The sequence below is a fragment of the Salmo salar genome, chromosome 18, assembly GCF_965601325.2.
Source record: "Salmo salar chromosome 18, fSalSal1, whole genome shotgun sequence".
Taxonomy (NCBI): domain Eukaryota; kingdom Metazoa; phylum Chordata; class Actinopteri; order Salmoniformes; family Salmonidae; genus Salmo; species Salmo salar.
Window position 1 is genome coordinate 91,058,504 of NC_138308.1, and position 16,714 is coordinate 91,075,217.

Consider the following 16,714-nt stretch of genomic DNA (forward strand, 5'->3'; position numbering starts at 1 on the left):
TGGCACTTGAAGAAGAGCGAGATATCTGGCTACTGAAGAAGAGAGAGATATCTGGCTACTGAAGAAGAGAGATATCTGGCTACTGAGGAAGAGAGATATCTGGAGATGTATATATTAGAGGCCGACCGAGTAATCGGCATGGCCGATTAATTAGGGCTGATTAATTAGGGCCGATTTCAAGTTTTCATAACAATCGGTAATCTGCATTTTTGGACACCGATTATGGCCGACTACATTGCATTCCACGAGGAAACTGCGTCGTAGGCTGACCACCTGTTACGCGAGTGCAGCAAGGAGCCAAGGTAAGTTGCTAGCTAGCATTAAACGTATCTTATAAAAAACAATCAATCTTCACATAATCTGTAACGACTGTCTTCGTGAAGAGAGGACCAAGGCGCAGCGGGTTGCGTGCTCAACATTATAATTTATTAAATGTGAACACCAAAAACCAATGACAGGAAACAGTTTTGCAGGCCACACCAACGCAATGCAAAAACAACTACCCACAATTAACAAACAAAACACATCCCTATATATAGGACTCTCAATCAAAGGCAACTACAAACACCTGTCTTCAATTGAGAGTCCAACACCCAATTACCTAACATAGAAATTACTAAACTAGAAAGAACATAGAAATACAAAAACATAGAACATAACCCAAAACCCGGAAATAATAAATCAAACACCCTTCTAAACAAACCACCACCACATAAAACAAATACCCTCTGCCACGTCCTGACCAAACTACAATCACAAATAACCCCTATACTGGTCAGGACGTGACATAATCACTAGTTAACTATACATGGTTGATGATATTACTAGGTTAACTAGCTTGTCCTGCGTTGCATATAATCAATGCGGTGCCTGTTAATTTATCATCGAATCACAGCCTACTTCGCCAAACGGGTGATGATTTAACAAAGGCGCATTCGCGAAAAAAGCACAATCGTTGCACGAATGTACCTAACCATAAACATCTTTTGCTTTTCTTAAATCAATACACAGAAGTATATATTTTTAAACCTGCATATTTAGTTAAAAGAAATTAATGTCAGCAGGCAATATTAACCAGGTGAAATTGTGTCACTTCTCTTGCGTTCTGTGCAAGCAGAGTCAGGGTATATGCAACAGTTTGGGCCGCCTGGCTCGTTGCGAACTAATTTGCCAGGATTTTACATAATTATGACATAACATTGAATGTTGTGCAATGTAACAGCAATATTTAGACTTAGGGTTACCAACCCTTTGATAAAATACGGAACGGTTCCGTATTTCACTGAAAGAATAACGTTTTGTTTTCGAAATGATAGTTTCCGGATTTGACCATTTTAATGACCAAAGGTTCGTATTTCTGTGATAATTATATTATAATTAAGTCTATGATTTGATATTTGATAGAGCAGTCTGACTGAGCGGTGGCAGCAGCAGGCTCGTGAGCATTCATTCAAACTTTACTGCGTTTGCCAGCAGCTCTTAACAATGCTTGAATCACAGCGCTGTTTATGACTTCAAGCCTATCAACTCCCGAGATTAGACTGGCAATACTAAAGTGCCTATAAGAACATCCAATAGTCAAAGGTATATGAAATACAAATGGTATAGAGAGAGAAATAGTTGACGTGTCATAATTCCTATAATAACTACAACCTAATATTTCTTAACTGGGAATATTGAAGAACTTGGAATATTGAAGCACCAGCTTCCATATGTTCTCATGTTCTGAGCAAGGAACTTAAACGTTAGCTTTTTTACAAGACACATATTGCACTTTTACTTTTACTTTCTTTTCCTACACTGTGTTTTTGCATTATTTAAACAAAATTGAGCATGTTTCATAATTTATTTGAGACTAAATTCATTTTATTTATGTATTATATTAGGTTAAAATAAAAGTGTTCATTCAGTATTGTTGTAATTGTCATTATTACAAATATTATTACAAATATTACAGTAAGACAGAGGAACACTTGATCACCCCCCCCCCTCCGAACAAACCGCAGTTAACATGATTAGCGACGCAAACCAGTCAGTGACGGACACAGTCAGACATTCAGGAAAGCAAATCAACTTCACAAGACAGAACTGTCCTTAGTTCTATTTATAAACACGGTGAGCATCCCAAATGACTCCCTATTCCCTAGGGGGCGAGAGAGAGAGAGGAAGCATATGGCTTTGGTCAAAAGTAGTGCACTATATAGGGAATAGGGTGCCATTTCGGACATACAATTAGTCTACAGTAGCTGAATGCTTCACTGTGACCCAAATATAACAAGATCACGTGTAGCCAGACTACCATCCATCTAGAAATATAATTGATGGAAACCAGCGGTAAGGAGGATGGAAATACTGCACATCCAGATACAATGTCTAACTGTGTAACAGGGAAACAGCTGATGTTGAACAGACTACCGCTGTGTAACAGGGAAACAGCTGGTGTTGAACACAGACTACCGCTGTGTAACAGGGAAACAGCTGGTGTTGAACACAGACTACCGCTGTGTAACAGGGAAACAGCTGGTGTTGAACACAGACTACCGCTGTGTAACAGGGAAACAGCTGGTGTTGAACAGACTACCGCTGTGTAACAGGGAAACAGCTGATGTTGAACAGACTACCGCTGTGTAACAGGGAAACAGCTGGTGTTGAACACAGACTACCGCTGTGTAACAGGGAAACAGCTGGTGTTGAACACAGACTACCGCTGTGTAACAGGGAAACAGCTGATGTTGAACAGACTACCGCTGTGTAACAGGGAAACAGCTGGTGTTGAACACAGACTACCGCTGTGTAACAGGGAAACAGCTGATGTTGAACAGACTACCGCTGTGTAACAGGGAAACAGCTGGTGTTGAACACAGACTACCGCTGTGTAACAGGGAAACAGCTGGTGTTGAACACAGACTACCACTGTGTAACAGGGAAACAGCTGGTGTTGAACACAGACTACCGCTGTGTAACAGGGAAACAGCTGGTGTTGAACAGACTACCGCTGTGTAACAGGGAAACAGCTGGTGTTGAACACAGACTACCGCTATGTAACAGGGAAACAGCTGGTGTTGAACAGACTACCGCTGTGTAACAGGGAAACAGCTGGTGTTGAACACAGACTACCGCTGTGTAACAGGGAAACAGCTGGTGTTGAACACAGACTACCGCTGTGTAACAGGGAAACAGCTGGTGTTGAACACAGACTACCGCTGTGTAACAGGGAAACAGCTGGTGTTGAACACAGACTACCGCTGTGTAACAGGGAAACAGCTGATGTTGAACACAGACTACCGCCGTGTAACAGGGAAACAGCTGGTGTTGAACACAGACTACCGCTGTGTAACAGGGAAACAGCTGGTGTTGAACAGACTACCGCTGTGTAACAGGGAAACAGCTGATGTTGAACAGACTACCGCTGTGTAACAGGGAAACAGCTGGTGTTGAACACAGACTACCGCTGTGTAACAGGGAAACAGCTGATGTTGAACAGACTACCGCTGTGTAACAGGGAAACAGCTGGTGTTGAACACAGACTACCGCTGTGTAACAGGGAAACAGCTGGTGTTGAACACAGACTACCACTGTGTAACAGGGAAACAGCTGATGTTGAACAGACTACCGCTGTGTAACAGGGAAACAGCTGATGTTGAACAGACTACCGCTGTGTAACAGGGAAACAGCTGGTGTTGAACACAGACTACCGCTGTGTAACAGGGAAACAGCTGGTGTTGAACAGACTACCGCTGTGTAACAGGGAAACAGCTGGTGTTGAACACAGACTACCGCTGTGTAACAGGGAAACAGCTGGTGTTGAACACAGACTACTGCTGTGTAACAGGGAAACAGCTGGTGTTGAACACAGACTACCGCTGTGTAACAGGGAAACAGCTGGTGTTGAACACAGACTACCGCTGTGTAACAGGGAAACAGCTGGTGTTGAACACAGACTACCGCTGTGTAACAGGGAAACAGCTGGTGTTGAACACAGACTACCGCTGTGTAACAGGGAAACAGCTGGTGTTGAACACAGACTACTGCTGTGTAACAGGGAAACAGCTGGTGTTGAACAGACTACCGCTGTGTAACAGGGAAACAGCTGGTGTTGAACACAGACTACCGCTGTGTAACAGGGAAACAGCTGACTGATACTGCTGAACTAGACAGACACTAGACACACTACACAGAGGGGAGTAAAGTATGATTTAGTACACAGTACACAGAGGGGAGTAAAGTAGGATTTAGTACACAGTACACAGAGGGGAGTAAAGTAGGATTTAGTACACAGTACACAGAGGGGAGTAAAGTAGGATTTAGTACACAGTACACAGCGGGGAGTAAAGTAGGATTCAGTACACAGAGGGGAGTAAAGTATGATTTAGTACACAGTACACAGAGGGGAGTAAAGTATGATTTAGTACACAGTACACAGAGGGGAGTATAGTAGGATTTAGTACACAGTACACAGAGGGGAGTAAAGTAGGATTTAGTACACAGTACACAGCGGGGAGTAAAGTAGGATTCAGTACACAGAGGGGAGTAAAGTATGATTTAGTACACAGTACACAGAGGGGAGTAAAGTATGATTTAGTACACAGTACACAGAGGGGAGTATAGTAGGATTTAGTACACAGTACACAGAGGGGAGTAAAGTAGGATTAAGAACACAGAGGGGAGACTGATGGAAGACAGACCGGAGAAGAGCTAAAGGAGATGAAAAGAGGAAACATCCAGACCCAATCCTTTCTAACTGTTCTAGAGTCTGTCCATAACTTACCAGAGTGGCTCAACACAGAGGATGCCTCTAGACACACCTGATCCTAGAACAGTGTCTGTTGGGTCAGGGTCAGGTCAACCATTAATTCATCCATAGACTGGTCTGAGAGCAGTCCTTATAAGATGCCCAAGTATCTCCCATCCAACACAGCACACAAAAATGGGCTTAGCCCAAACAAGGTGATCCGGCTACTTAGTACTGTTTCTCCACAAAGTCTTCAACTTAACCCTTCCACTGCAATATTGAAAAGAAGCCAGGAACACAGATGATAACAATTGTTGAGATAAGTTCCTCTAAGAAGTTCTCAACCCTCTTCTCACCTTTTCTCATTTTCCAGTTCTCTGGCCTTATTAAGAGAGCTATGTTCTTTTCCTAAGAGTAGTCCTGTTCCTAGGAGTAGTCCTGTTCCTAGGAGTAGTCCTGTTCCTAGGAGTAGTCCTGTTCCTAAGAGTAGTCCTGTTCCTAAGAGTAGTCCTGTTCCTAGGAGTAGTCCTGTTCCTAGGAGTAGTCCTGTTCCTAGGAGTAGTCCTGTTCCTAAGAGTAGTCCTGTTCCTAAGAGTAGTCCTGTTCCTAGGAGTAGTCCTGTTCCTAGGAGTAGTCCTGTTCCTAGGAGTAGTCCTGTTTTTAGTAGTAGTCCTGTTCCTAGGAGTAGTCCTGTTCCTAGGAGTAGTTATGTTTTTAGAAGTAGTCCTGTTCCTAGGAGTAGTCCTGTTCCTAGGAGTAGTTATGTTTTTAGAAGTAGTCCTGTTCCTAGGAGTAGTCCTGTTCCTAGGAGTAGTCCTGTTTTTAAGAGTAGTCCTCCAGTAGCAGAATCAGACTGTGTTCAAAGTCCACTCTGTCCCTCTCTCTCTGTGTCGTCCATCTCAACTGACCTAGACTCCAATCGAGGAAAAACCAACTGACAAACCTCAGCCTCCATCCCTCCCTTCCTCACCGTCCCTCCCCTCTCTCTCTCTCTCTCTCTCTCTCTCTCTCCCCTTCTCACCCTCCCTTGCTTCTGTCATTGGTCTGTCTGCCTCCACCCCATCTTCCCTCCCCCTCTCTAGGCAGGATACTGTTGGGGGGACAGAGAGAGAGAGGAAGCTATGTTCGGAGCAGATAAAGACTGGGACGCTTTTAAAATAATACCCACAGTTCCACACTGTTATTGTTCCACACAGAGAAATATGCAGAGGTACTTCCTGTCTAGGAACGAGGGGAAGAGAGGGAAGGGAAGAGAGAGAAAGAAACAGGGAGCATTAGAGAGAAGGGGGTGAGACTCGTGAGAGAGAGAAAGGGGAGGGAGGGCGGGAGGGACAGACACCAGTTTTGGAACTGTAGAAACAAGAGAACAAGAGAGAGAGAGGGAGAGAGAGAGAAGGAAGAGACAAGTGTTATTGTAGAGTCCAGCTAGGTTAGTGTTATCTTACCCTTTCCTGAGTAGTGACAGAACAACACAGAGATGGTAGATCCTCAGCATTGTAAAGGGAGGAGGAGAGAGAGGAAGAGGTACTCAGCAGGGTATAAAGAGGAGGAGAGAGGGGAGGAGAGGTCCTCAGCAGGGTATAGGGAGGAGAGAGAGAGGAGGAGAGGTCCTCAGCAGGGTATAGGGAGGAGGAGAGAGGAGGAGGATAGGTCCTCAGCAGGGTATAGGGAGGAGGAGAGAGAGGAGAGAGGAGGAGAGGTCCTCAGCAGGGTATAGGGAGGAGGAGAGAGGAGGAGAGAGAGGAGGATAGGTCCATAGCAGGGTATTGGGAGGAGAGAGGAGGAGAGAGAGGAGGAGAGGTCCTCAGCAGGGTATAGGGGGAGGAGAGAGGAGGAGAGAGAGGAGGATAGGTCCTCAGCAGGGTATTGGGAGGAGAGAGGAGGAGAGAGAGGATGAGAGGTCCTCAGCAGGGTATAGGGAGGAGGAGAGAGGAGGAGGAGAGGTCCTCAGCAGGGTATAGGGAGGAGGAGAGAGGAGGAGGATAGGTCCTCAGCAGGGTATAGGGAGGAGGAGAGAGAGAGGAGAGAGGAGGAGAGGTCCTCAGCAGGGTATAGGGAGGAGGAGAGAGAGGAGGAGAGTGGAGGAGAGGTCCTCAGCAGGGTATAGGGAGGAGGAGAGAGGAGGAGGAGAGGTCCTCAGCAGGGTATAGGGAGGAGGAGAGAGGAGGAGGATAGGTCCTCAGCAGGGTATAGGGAGGAGGAGAGAGAGAGGAGAGAGGAGGAGAGGTCCTCAGCAGGGTATAGGGAGGAGGAGAGAGAGGAGGAGAGTGGAGGAGAGGTCCTCAGCAGGGTATAGGGAGGAGGAGAGAGAGAGAGAGGAGGAGAGGTCCTCAGCAGAGTATAGGGAGGATGAGAGAAAGGTGGAGAGAGAGGAGGAGGAGAGAGAGGAGAGAGAGAGGAGGAGAGGTCCTCAGCAGGGTATAGGGAGTAGGAAAGAGGAGGAGAGAGAGGAGGATAGGTCCACAGCAGGGTATAGGGAGGAGGAGAGAGGAGGAGAGAGGAGGAGAGAGAGGAGGATAGGTCCTCAGCAGGGTATTGGGAGGAGAGAGGAGGAGAGAGAGGAGGAGAGGTCCTCAGCAGAGTATAGGGAGGATGAGAGAAAGGTGGAGAGAGAGGAGGAGAGAGAGGAGAGAGAGAGGAGGAGAGGTCCTCAGCAGGGTATAGGGAGGAGGAGAGAGATGAGGATAGGTCCACAGCAGGGTATTGGGAGGAGAGAGGAGGAGAGAGAGGAGGAGAGGTCCTCAGCAGGGTATAGGGGGGAGGAGAGAGGAGGAGAGAGAGGAGGATAGGTCCTCAGCAGGGTATTGGGAGGAGAGAGGAGGAGAGAGAGGAGGAGAGGTCCTCAGCAGAGTATAGGGAGGAGGAGAGAGGAAGAAGAGAGAAAGGAAGAGAAGTCCTCAGCAGAGTATAGGGAGGAGGAGAGAGGAGGAGAGAGAGGTCCTCAGCAGAGTATAGGGAGGAGGAGAGAGGAGGAGGAGAGAGGTCCTCAGCAGAGTATAGGGAGGAGGAGAGAGAGGAGGAGAGAGAGGAGGAGGATAGGTCCTCAGCAGGGTATAGGGAGGAGGAGAGAGAGAGAGGAGGAGAGGTCATCAGCAGAGTATAGGGAGAATGAGAGAAAGGTGGAGAGAGAGGGGGAGGAGAGAGGAGAGAGAGAGGAGGAGAGGTCCTCAGCAGGGTATAATTGGGAGGAGAGAGAAAGGAGGAGAGGTCCTCAGCAGAGTATAGGGAGGAGGAGAGAGGAGAAGGAGAGAGAGGAGGAGAGGTCCTCAGCAGGGTATTGGGAGGAGAGAGGAGGAGGATAGGTCCTCAGCAAGGTATAGGGAGGAGGAGAGAGAGGAGGATAGGTCCTCAGCAGGGTATAGGGAGGAGGAGAGAGGAGGAGAGAGAGGTCCTCAGCAGAGTATAGGGAGAAGGAGAGAGAGGAGAGAGAGGAGGAGAGAGGTCCTCAGCAGAGTATAGGGAGAAGGAGAGAGAGGAGAGAGAGGAGGAGAGAGGTCCTCAGCAGAGTATAGGGAGGAGGAGAGAGAGGAGAGAGAGGAGGAGGAGAGGTCCTCAGCAGAATATAGGGAGGAGGAGAGAGAGGAGGAGAGGTCCTCAGCACAGTATAAGGAGGAGGAGAGAGGAGGAGAGGTCCTCAGCAGAGTATAGGGAGGAGGAGCGAGAGGAGAGAGAGGAGGAGGAGGAGAGGTCCTCAGCAGGGTATAGGGAGAAGGAGAGAGAGGAGGAGGAGAGATCCTCAGCAGAGTATAGGGAGGAGGAGAGAGAGGAGAGAGTGGAGGGTGGAGGAGGAGAGGTCCTCAGCAGAGTATAGGGAGGAGGAGAGAGAGGAGGAGAGATCCTCAGCACAGTATAGGGAGGAGGAGAGAGAGGAGGAGGAGAGATCCTCAGCAGGGTATAGGGAGGAGGAGAGAGAGGAGAGAGAGGAGGAGGAGTGGACCTCAGCAGAGGATAGGGAGGAGGAGAGAGAGGAGGAGAGGTCCTCAGCAGAGGATAGGGGGAGGAGAGAGGAGGATGGAGAGGAGGAGAGGGGGAAAGAGAGGGGGGAAGAGAAGGAGGAGGAGAGGTCCTCAGCAGAGTATAGGGAGGAGGAGAGAGAGGAGGAGAGATCCTCAGCACAGTATAGGGAGGAGGAGAGAGGAGGAGAGAGAGGAGGAGAGGTCCTCAGCAGGGAATTGGGAGGAGAGAGAGGAGGAGAGAGGAGAGAGAGGTCCTCAGCAGGGTATTGGGTACTGTTTTTACTTTTTAATTACAGTTTTATTTCTCCCCTCACTCAACCTTTTTTATTCAACTTTTTCACCCGGGACGCTTTATCTGGACATGGTTCTACAGGACCTCCACCAGCCGAAGCTAGGTAGTAACATTAACATGATGCCTTCTAATTGCAGTCACTGTACATCATAATATACAGGAGAACGAGGGTAATTTCAGTGTAGGAAAGGATGAAACAGTGTCTGTGCCACCAGTAAGTACAGATAGTAGTATAAATCCTCTCGCACAGTCCCCGCAGCCGGACAATTTTCTCACGCCTATGGAAGGAAATGCTGTAGGAATGCTCAACCGGTGTCGCTCATTCAGCCAACAGAAACTTTCAACCGGTTCTCCCCATTAAGCAACGAGTCGAGTCAGAGGCCGAGCCTTCTCTGGTCTCTACTCCTCCTGTTACGGGGTCTGAGACGCCGAAGCCTTCCACCATTAGCTCTGACAAATTGAAAACCCTAGTCATTGGCAACTCCATTACCCGCAGTATTAGACTTAAAACAATCATACACTGTTTACCAGGGGCAGGGATACCGACGTTAAGGCTAATCTGAAGATGGTGCTGGCTAAGGCTAAAACTGGCGAGTGAGGAGCGTATAGGGATATTGTTATCCACATCGGCACCAACGATGTTAGGATGAAACAGTCAGAGGTCACCAAGCGCAACATAGCTTCAGCATGTAAATCATCTAGAAAGATGGGTCGACATCGAGTAATTGTCTCTGGCCCCCTCCTAGTTAGGGGGAGTGATGAGCTCTACAGCAGAGTCTCACAACTCAATCGCTGGTTGAAAACTATTTTCTGCCCCCCACAAAAGATACAATTTGTAGATAATTGGCGCTCTTTCTGGGACTCAGCCGAAAACAGGACCAAGCCTGGCCTGTTGAGGAGTGACGGACTCCATCCTAGCTGGAGGGGTGCTCTCATCTTATCTACGAACATAGACAGGGCTCTAACTCCTCTAGCTCCACAATGAAATAGGGTGCAGGCCAGGCAGCAGGCTGTTAGCCAGCCTGCCAGCTTAGTGGAGTCTGCCACTAGCAGTCAGTGTAGTCAGCTCAGCTATCCCCACTGAGACCGTGTCTGTGCCTCGATCTAGAAAGACCTCCTCCATTCCTGTCATTATTGAAAGAGATTGTGATACCTCACATCTCAAAATAGGGCTACTTAATGTTAGATCCCTCACTTCCAAGGCAGTTATAGTCAATGAACTAATCACTGATCATAAGGTTGATGTGATTGGCCTGACAGAAACATGGCTTAAGCCTGATGAATTTACTGTGTTAAATGAGGCCTCTCCTCCTGGTTACACTAGTGACCATATCCTCCGCGCATCTCGCAAAGGCGGAGGTGTTGCTAACATTTACAACAGCAAATTTCAATTTACCCCCCCAGAAATGGCTGCATTTCGTCTTTTGAGCTTCTAGTCATGAAATCTATGCAGCCTACTCAATCACTTTTTATAGCTACTGTTTACAGGCCTCCTGGGCCATATACAGTGTTCCTCACTGAGTTCCCTTAATTCCTATCGGACCTTGTAGTCATGGCAGATAATATTCACATTTTTGGTGACTTTAATATTCACCTGGAAAAGTCCACAGACCCACTCCAAAATATTTTCGGAGCCATCATCGACTCAGTGGGTTTTGTCCAACATGTCTCCGGACCTACTCATTGCCAGTCATACTCTGAACCTAGTTTTGTCCCGTGGATCTAAATGTTTTTCCTCATAATCCTGGACTATCGGACCACCATTTTATTATGTTTGCAATCGCAACAAATAATCTGCTGAGACTCCAACCAAGGATCATCAAAAGCCGTGCTATAAATTCTCAGACAACCCAAAGATTCCTTGATGCCCTTCCAGACTCCCTCCACCTACCCAAGGACGTCAGAGTACAAAAATGGATTAACCACCTAACTGAGGAAATCAATTTAACCTTGCGTAATACCCTAGATGGAGTTGCACCCCTAAAAACAAATAACATTTGTCATAAGAAACTAGCTCCCTGGTATACAGAAAATACCCGAGCCCTGAAGCAAGCTTCCAGAAAATTGGAACCAAACTGGAAGTCTTCCGACTAGCTTGGAAAGACAGTACCGTGCAGTATCGAAGAGCCCTCACTGCTGCTCGATCATCCTATTTTTCCAACTTAATTGAGAAGAACAAGATCAATCCAAAATGTATTTTTGATACTGTCGCAAAGCTAACTAAAAAGCAGCATTCCCCAAGAGAGGATGGCTTTCACTTCAGCAGTGATAAATTCATGAACTTCTTTGACGAAAAGATCCTGGTCATTAGAAAGCAAATAACGGGCTCCTCTTTAAATCTGCTTATTTCAGCAGTTGTCCTGAGTCTGCACAACACTGCTGGGACCTAGGATCAAGGGGGACACTCAAGTTTTCTAATACTATATCTTTTGACACATTGATGAAAATAGTCATGGACTCTAAACCTTCAAGCTGCATACTGGATCCTATTCCAACTAAACTACTGAAAGAGCTGCTTCCTGTGCTTGGCCCTCCTATGTTGAACATAATAAACGGCTCTCTATCCACCGGATGTGTACCAAACTCACTAAAAGTGGCAGTAATAAAGCCTATCTCAAAAAAGCCAAACCTTGATCCAGAAAATATTTTAAAAATTACAAAAATGGCCTATATCGAATCTCCTATTCCTCTCAAATTTTTCAGAAAAAGCTGTTGCCCTGCAACTCACTGCCTTCCTGAAGACAATGTATACAAAACGCTTCAGTCTGCTTTTAGACCCCATCATAGCACTGAGACTGCACTTGTGAAGGTGGTAAATTACCTTTTAATGGCATCAGACCAAGGCTCTGCATCTGTCCTCGTGCTCCTAGACCTTAGTGCTGTTTTTGATACCATTGAACACCACATTCTTTTAGAGAGATTGGAAACCAAAATTGGTCTACATGGACAAGTTCTGGCCTGGTTTAGATCTTAGCTGTCGGAAAGATATCAGTTTGTCTCCGTTTTAGGACCACTATTGTTTTCACTATATATTTTACCTCTTGGTGATGTCATTCGGAAACATAATGTTAACTTTCACTGCTATGCGGATGACACACAGCTGTACATTTCGATGAAACATGGTGAAGCCCCAAAATTGCCCTCGCTAGAAGCCTGTGTTTCAGACATAAGGAAGTGGATGGCGGCAAATATTTTACTTTTAAACTCAGACAAAACAAAGTTGCTAGTTCTATGTCCCAAGAAACAAAGAGATCTTCTGTTAGATCTGCCAATTAATCTTGATGGTTGTACAGTCGTCTCAAATAAAACTGTGACTCTTATCTCTCTTTTGACGAACATATCAAGACTGTTTCAAGGACAGCTTTTTTCCATCTACGTAACATTGCAAAAATCTGAAACTTTCTATCCAAATATTATGCAAAAATGTTTTTCCATGCTTTTGTCACTTCTAGATTAGACTACTGCAATGCTCTACTCTCCGGCTACACGGATAAAGCACTAAATAAACTTCAGTTAGTGCTAAACACGGCTGCTAGAATCTTGACTAGAACCAGAAAATGTGATTATATTACTCCAGTGCTAGCCTCTCTACACTGGCTTCCTGTTAAGGCTCGGGCTAATTTCAAGGTTTTACTGCTAACCTACAAAGCATTACATGGGCTTGCTCCTACCTATTTTTCCGATTTGGTCCTGACGTACATACCTACACGTACGCTACGGTCACAAGACGCAGGCCTCCTAATTGTCCCTAGAATTTCTAAGCAAACAGCTGGAGGCAAGGCTTTCTCCTATAGAGCTCCATTTTTTTATGGAATGGTCTGCCTATCCATGTGAGAGACGGAGACTCGGTCTCGACCTTTAAGTCTTTATTGAAGATTCATCTCTTCAGTAGGTCCTATGATTGAGTGTCGTCTGGCCCAGGGCTGTGAAGGTGATCAGAAAGGCACTGGAGCGACGAACCGCCCTTGCAGTCGGTTGGCCGGTTCCCCTCTCTCCACTGGGATTCTCTGCCTCTAACCCTATTACGGGGGATGAGTCACTGGCTTACTGGTGCTCTTCCATGCCGTCCCTAGGAGGGGTGTGTCACTTGAGTTGGTTGAGTCACTGACGTGATCTTCCTGTCCGGTTTGGCGCCCCCCTCGTGTTCATGCCGTGGGGAAGATCTTTGTGGGCTATACTCGGCCTTGTCTTAGGGCAGTAAGTTGGTCGTTTGAAGATATCCCTCTAGTGGTATGGGGGCTAGTGGGAGGGGTTATATCCTGCCTGGTTGACCCTGTCCGGGGGTATCGTCGGACGGGGCCACAATGTCTCCTGACCCCTCATGTCTCAGCTTCCAGTATTTATGCTGCAATAGTTTGTGTGTCGGGGGCTAGGGTCAGTCTGTTATATCTGGAGTATTTCTCCTGTCGTATCCGGTGTCCTGTGTGAATTTAAGTATGATCCCTCTAATTCTCTCGGAGGAGGAGGACCTAAGCCCTAGGACCATGCCTCAAGACTACCTGGCCTGACGACTCCTTGCTGTCCCCAGTCCACCTGGTCGTGCTGCTGCTCCAGTTTCAACTGTGCTGCCTGCGGCTATGGAACCCTGACCTGTTCGCCGGACGTGCTACCTTGTCCAGGACCTGCTGTTTTCGACTCTTTCTCTGTACCGCAACTGCTGTCTCTAACTCTGAATGATCGGCTATGAAAAGCCAACTGCCCTTTACTCTTAAGGTGCTGACCTGTTGCACCCTCTACAACCACTGTGATTATTATTATTTGACCCTGCTGGTCATCTATGAACATTTGAACATCTTGGCCATGTTCTGTTATAATCGCCACCCGGCACAGCCAGAAGAGGACTGGCCACCCCTCATAGCCTGGTTCCTCTCTAGGTTTCTTCCTAGGTTCCTGCCTTTCTAGGGAGTTTTTCCTAGCCACCATACTTCTACGTCTGCATTGCTTGCTGTTTGGGGTTTTAGGTTGGGTTTCTGTATAGCACTCTGTGACATCGGCTGATGTAAAAAGGGCTTTATGAATACATTTGATTGATTGATTGATTGATTGATTGATTGATTGATTGAGAGAGAGAGAGAGAGAGAGAGAGAGGAGAAGAGGTCGTCAGCAGAGTATAGGGAGGAGAAGGGAGAGGAGAGGAGGAGAGGTCCTCAGCAGAGTATAGGGGGGAGAGGGGAGAGGAGAGGAGGAGAGAGAGGAGGAGAGGTCCTCAGCAGAGTATAGGGGGGAGAGAAGGAGAGTGAGGAGAGGTCCTCAGCAGGGTATATGGAGGAGGAGAGAGGAGGGGAGGTCCTCAGCAGGGTTTATGGAGGAGAGGGGAGGAGGAGAAGAGAGGGGTATGATTGTAAATAAAAGTGTGGAACCCCTGGTTAGATTCTAGAAGGCCATTTAATGTCTAACACACACAGTATTAGTCTGAACCGTGGTTAAAGAGGATTTCCTAGAGGCCACAGTGGCAGCTTTAGTCTGAACCGTGGTTAAAGAGGATTTCCTAGAGGCCACAGTGGCAGCTTTAGTCTGAACCGTGGTTAAAGAGGATTTCCTAGAGGCCACAGTGGCAGCTTTAGTCTGAACCGTGGTTAAAGAGGATTTCCTAGAGGCCACAGTGGCAGCTTTAGTCTGAACCGTGGTTAAAGAGGATTTCCTAGAGGCCACAGTGGCAGCTTTAGTCTGAACCGTGGTTAAAGAGGATTTCCTAGAGGCCACAGTGGCAGCTTTAGTCTGAACCGTGGTTAAAGAGGATTTCCTAGAGGCCACAGTGGCAGCTTTAGTCTGAACCGTGGTTAAAGAGGATTTCCTAGAGGCCACAGTGGCAGCTTTAGTCTGAACCGTGGTTAAAGAGGATTTCCTAGAGGCCACAGTGGCAGCTTTAGTCTGAACCGTGGTTAAAGAGGATTTCCTAGAGGCCACAGTGGCAGCTTTAGTCTGAACCGTGGTTAAAGAGGATTTCCTAGAGGCCACAGTGGCAGCTTTAGTCTGAACCGTGGTTAAAGAGGATTTCCTAGAGGCCACAGTGGCAGCTTTAGTCTGAACCGTGGTTAAAGAGGATTTCCTAGAGGCCACAGTGGCAGCTTTAGTCTGAACCGTGGTTAAAGAGGATTTCCTAGAGGCCACAGTGGCAGCTTTAGTCTGAACCGTGGTTAAAGAGGATTTCCTAGAGGCCACAGTGGCAGCTTTAGTCTGAACCGTGGTTAAAGAGGATTTCCTAGAGGCCACAGTGGCAGCTTTAGTCTGAACCGTGGTTAAAGAGGATTTCCTAGAGGCCACAGTGGCAGCTTTAGTCTGAACCGTGGTTAAAGAGGATTTCCTAGAGGCCACAGTGGCAGCTTTAGTCTGAACCGTGGTTAAAGAGGATTTCCTAGAGGCCACAGTGGCAGCTTTAGTCTGAACCGTGGTTAAAGAGGATTTCCTAGAGGCCACAGTGGCAGCTTTAGTCTGAACCATGGTTAAAGAGGATTTCCTAGAGGCCACAGTGGCAGCTTTAGTCTGAACCATGGTTAAAGAGGATTTCCTAGAGGCCACAGTGGCAGCTTTAGTCTGAACCATGGTTAAAGAGGATTTCCTAGAGGCCACAGTGGCAGCTTTAGTCTGAACCATGGTTAAAGAGGATTTCCTAGAGGCCACAGTTGTATTGAAACTTCAAAAGTGTGTCTGTTTAGATTCCTTACATATCTCCTTACCTCAGACGGTTGAGGGGCAACGATCGTCACAACCTAAATACCCTGTCTCTGTCTCCCCCGCCTCCCTTCCCCTCCTCCTCCCCCCTCTCTCCTCCCCCTCCCCCCTCTCTCCTCCCCCTCTCCACTCTCTCCTCCTCCCCACTCTCTCTCCTCCCTCCTCTTCCTCCCCACTCTCTCTCTCCTCTCCACCTCCCCCTCTCTCCTCCTCCTCCCCTCCCCCACACTCTCCTCTCCTCCCTCCCTCTCTCCTCCTCCACTCTCTCCTCCCCCCCACTCTCCTCTCCACCTCCCCCTCTCTCCTCCTCCCTCCTTTCTCCTTTCACTCTCCTCCCCTCCACTCTCTCCTCCTCCCCCCACTCTTTCCTCCTCCTCCTCTCTCCTTTCACTCTCCTCTCCTCCCTCTCTCCTCCTCCCCCACTCTCTCCTCCTCCCCTCCACTCTCTCCTCCTCCTCCCCCCACTCTTTCCTCCTCCTCCTCTCTCCTTTCACTCTCCTCTCCTCCCTCTCTCCTCCTCCCCCACTCACTCCTCCTCCTCCCCTCCACTCTCTCCTCCTCCTCCCCTCCACTCTCTCCTCCCCCCCTTCCCCACTCTCTCCAGTATGTGTTCCACCATAGCCCTAGTCCCAGTGTGTTCTGGTGACCACCACAGCCCTAGTCCCAGTGTGTTCTGGTGACCACCACAGCCCTAGTCCCAGTGTGTTATGGTGACCACCACAGCCCTAGTCCCAGTGTGTTATGGTGACCACCACAGCCCTAGTCCCAGTGTGTTCTGGTGACCACCACAGCCCTAGTCCCAGTGTGTTATGGTGACCACCACAGCCCTAGTCCCAGTGTGTTATGGTGACCACCACAGCCCTAGTCCCAGTGTGTTCTGGTGACCACCACAGCCCTAGTCCCAGTGTGTTCTGGTGATCACCACAGCCCTAGTCCCAGTGTGTTCTGGTGACCACCACAGCCCTAGTCCCAGTGTGTTCTGGTGACCACCACAGCCCTAGTCCCAGTGTGTTCTGGTGACCACCACAGCCCTAGTCACAGTGTGTTCTGGTGACCACCACA

General features: G+C 47.9%; 1 protein-coding gene across 4 annotated transcripts in view; it reads right to left on the bottom strand.

Annotated features, from left to right (window-relative positions):
- The window catches only part of LOC106578042 (protein Shroom4), a 104,057-nt gene that overhangs the window by 34,840 nt on the left and 52,503 nt on the right, over positions 1-16,714 (bottom strand). The window contains exon 1 of one of the 4 annotated variants that reach the window (XM_082965297.1): positions 5,089-5,671. The exons of 2 other annotated variants lie outside the window; for them this stretch is intronic. The gene's annotated coding sequence lies outside the window, so the exon portion shown is untranslated. One more of the 4 variants, XM_082965296.1, reaches the window with a different exon arrangement.